Source organism: Nematolebias whitei, chromosome 4 (genome assembly GCF_014905685.2).
Source record: "Nematolebias whitei isolate Nwh7 chromosome 4, NemWhi1, whole genome shotgun sequence".
Classification (NCBI taxonomy): domain Eukaryota; kingdom Metazoa; phylum Chordata; class Actinopteri; order Cyprinodontiformes; family Rivulidae; genus Nematolebias; species Nematolebias whitei.
In genome coordinates this window covers 51,227,042-51,230,892 of record NC_056501.1, presented here as the reverse complement: position 1 = coordinate 51,230,892, position 3,851 = coordinate 51,227,042, and positions in this window count along the sequence as shown.

Below are 3,851 nucleotides of genomic sequence, written 5' to 3'. Positions count from 1 at the left end.
GTGATGGACTGGAGACCTGTCCAGGGGTCCCCGTGATGGACTGGAGACCTGTCCAGGGGTCCCCGTGATGGACTGGAGACCTGTCCAGGGGTCCCCGTGATGGACTGGAGACCTGTCCAGGGGTCCCATGATGGCTGAACATGGGCACCAGTGACCCCCACGACCTGAAAAGGAAGAAGCGGGTGCAGATGCTGGACGGATGGGTGCTTGGTAATACCCCCACCTTCTACTGACGGGGGTATTTCTTCCTTCCGATGTGTGAGTCAGTCCTTCAGCCAGGTGAACTGTCAGCTTCATCTGCAGATGTTTGCAGAATTACTGATGTTGACGTTGTTGTGAGCTGGAGCTCAGAGCTCCAAGGCTGAATGTGTTGTCAGTCAACCTGATCTGGCTGAATTGTTCAACACATCTTAGGACTGGACCCGGTGAATCAGCCCATCTGCAAGCAGAACACATTTTTCCATGAAAATGATGCAGCGCTGCAACACAGCTATAAATTCTGCTGTCTGAGTGTTGACTAACAAAAATATCTGAGTCACTGCACACCGACTTGTGTCCAGCAGAAAACCCTCTGGTTTCAAGGCTTTCTTTCTTTTTATCTTGAAGGAACGTTTTTCATTCATCCAACCTTTATTTCTACAGGTTCATCCCAATGAACCTCCAGGACTCTTTTACAACACAGACCTGATTTAACAGATGACAACAACAACAACAATATACAGTCATAAAAGAGGCATACACATTTAAATGTATTTCTTTTTTTACAAATCAAAACAAAGTAGCAACCAAAAGAACAGTCAAGAGGACTCGCAGTGAAAACAAAACAACTGCTAGATTATAAGGCGATTTAGAAAAGTAAAACCAGCACCATGTTATCTGGCGGGTGTTTGCATCAGTAAAGACTAAATACAAATGTGTCCAACGTATCAGATTGTAGATGCCACCTTGTCATGGACATGTTTTGTCTTTGACCTTTAAGTGCTTCTCCATTCTCTGCTTTTTCTGTTCTTCTTCTTTCTACCAGATTAGAAAGAGGAAAGAGGGATTAGGAGTCTGAAGCACGTGTGGAAAATTGTTTTGATGTTTATTACAAACTTCTGCGCAGTTCCTTCTGTCAAGAGAATATCAGCCTTTCCATTCAGCATGTGGCTGCATGCTAGCAGTGCTACATTGATGAATATCTTCAGAGAATAGATCCATCCATTGTCTTTACCTGCTTCATCCTTTTCAGGTCATGGGGGTCACCGGTGCCCATAAAGGTGGAGGACACCCTGGACAGGTCGCAAGTCCATCACAGGGACACAGAGTATATATTAAATATTTTCTTTTGTTAAGCCTGCCTTTAGAAAAGTTTAAAAAAAAAACTAAAAAAAAGTGACCTAACTTCTGTCTTTCTTCTTGCAAATCAACAAATTTGATTTAGTCTAAGTTATTCTAAAGACATGGAGGTTCATTGAGTGTGCCGTTGCATAAGTACTGGCTCACCCTTTTACTGTTCAGTTCAATTCAGTTTATTTATAAAGCTCCAAATCACTACAAAGTTGTCTCAGGGACTTTACAGGAACATTCACATAGAAGTCAGTTAATAAAGTTCTCTATCTAAGGAATCCAGCAGACAAGATGAATCTTGGCTTCGTTGCAGTCTCCCATCCTGAGCAAGCACAGTGGAGACAGTGGAAAGAAAAACTCCCTTTAACAGGAAGAAACCTCCAGCAGAACCAGGATCAGGACCAGAGACCATCTGCTTTGACCGGCTGGTTGAGAGGACAGGAAGGAGAGACAGACCAACACAGAATGGTAGGTCCAGGTATAGGTCCAGGTCCAGATATAGGTCCAGATATAGGTCCAGGTCCAGATATAGGTCCAGGTCCAGATATAGGTCCAGATATAGGTCCAGGTCCAGATATAGGTGCAGGTGTACCTGAAAGACAAAACCACATGTTAAGGATAGAAAAATAATTACAAATACAAACAGGTTGAGCAGAGTAAGTAAAGAAGCAGCAGAATGAAAAGTGTGGTCAGTTTGTCCTCCAGCAGTCTAAGCCTATAGCAGCAGAACTAAGGGACAGCTCAGGAAACCCAAGCCGACCCTAACTATAGGATTTATCAAAAGGAAAGTTTTAATCCTAGTTTTAAAACTGGATAATGTGTCAGCCTCACGGACAGAGATTGGAAGTTGGTTCCACAAGAGAGGAGCCTGAGAACTGAAAGATCTGCCTCCCATTCTATTTTTGTAAACTCTAGGAACCACAAGTAAACCTGCAGCCTGAGAGTGAAGTGCTCTGAAAATATGGAACAATAAGATCTGTAATATAAGATGAAGCTAGGTTGTTGAGGGCTTTGTAGGTTAGAAGTAAGATTTTGAATTCTATTCTGGATTTGACAGGGAGCCAATGGAGAGAAACTAAAACTGGAGAGATATGATCTCTCCCAGTAACTCCAGTTAAGACTCTGACAGCAGCATTTTGGATCAACTGAAGACGTTTTAAAGAAGTATTTGGACACCCAGATAATAAACCATTGCAATAGTCCAGTCTAGACGTGACAAATGCATGGACCAGTTTTTCTGCATCAGGTCACCATTCCTCCACTTCTGTCAGTTTTTGATCCACTACTCCAACTGTTTTGGAAAAAACAAGCAAAAATAATGTAAAATGTGAAAATTAGTTGTGAATCATGTTATGACTTTTAGCCACAGAACATCGTACGAGGTAGATGAAATTTGCAAAGATCTGTGGAACATTCCCACAAACCCCACAATAAGAAATGTGTTAAAACCAGTCAGAAAGCCCTGCCCCACAGCTGAAGCTCCACAGTTCAGACAGACTTCACATCGTTCAAGGGTTAGATGGATGACAACAAATGGTCCTTTACACGACGAACTGTCTTTTTCACACATCACCATTTAAATGTGATGGTACTGTATTTTGAAGATTGAGCACACAACGCTCAGCTAGGAGTGTGATGACGTGCTGTCTAAAAGCAGCTATTTATATACACTGAAGCTAAGGGGCCAAGCCCACTCCTGAAAAACAACCCCACACCATAATGCCCCCTCCACCAAGCTTTACTCTTGGCACACTGCAGTCAGACAAGTACCGTTCTCCTGGAAACCACCCAACCCAGACTCGTCCATCAGATGGCCAGATGGAGAAGCGTGATTCGTCACTCCAGAGACCTCCTCACTCCTCTGCTCTAGAGTCCAGTGGCGGCGTGCTTTACACCACTGCATCCGACGCTTTGCATTGCACTTGGTGACGTATGGCTTGGATGCAGCTGCTCGACCATGGAAACCCATTCCATGAAGCTCTCTGTGCACTGTTCTTGAGCTCATCTGAAGGCCACATTAAGTTTGGAGGTCTGTAGTGATTGACTGCAGAAAGATGGCACGACTACAACTGGTCCAGAATGCAGCAGCCCCATTTTTAACCAGTACAGGCAAAAGAGAGCACATTACACCAGTTTTGGCCTCACTGCACTGGTTACCAGTTCACCTTAGAATCCAGTTCAAAATACTCCTGTATGTCTACAAATCACTGAACAGTGTCGCCCCCCCCCCCCATCTCTCTGATTTGCTACAACCGTATGTCCCACCACGTTCCCTGAGGTCAGCGGACCAGTTGCTCCTCACAGTTCCAGGATCTCGTCTTAAGCGCAGAGGTGACAGGACCTTCTCTGTAGCAGGACCAAGACTTTGGAACGAGTTACCTCTGCTTGTCAGACAGACCCCCTCCCTCTCGGTTTTCAAGTCCTGTTTAAAAAACCACTACTATTCAATAGCTTCAACACCAGATGATCTGTGTCTTGATCCTGTATGCTCCACACTGGTTTGTCGTCATTATCTGCATCGT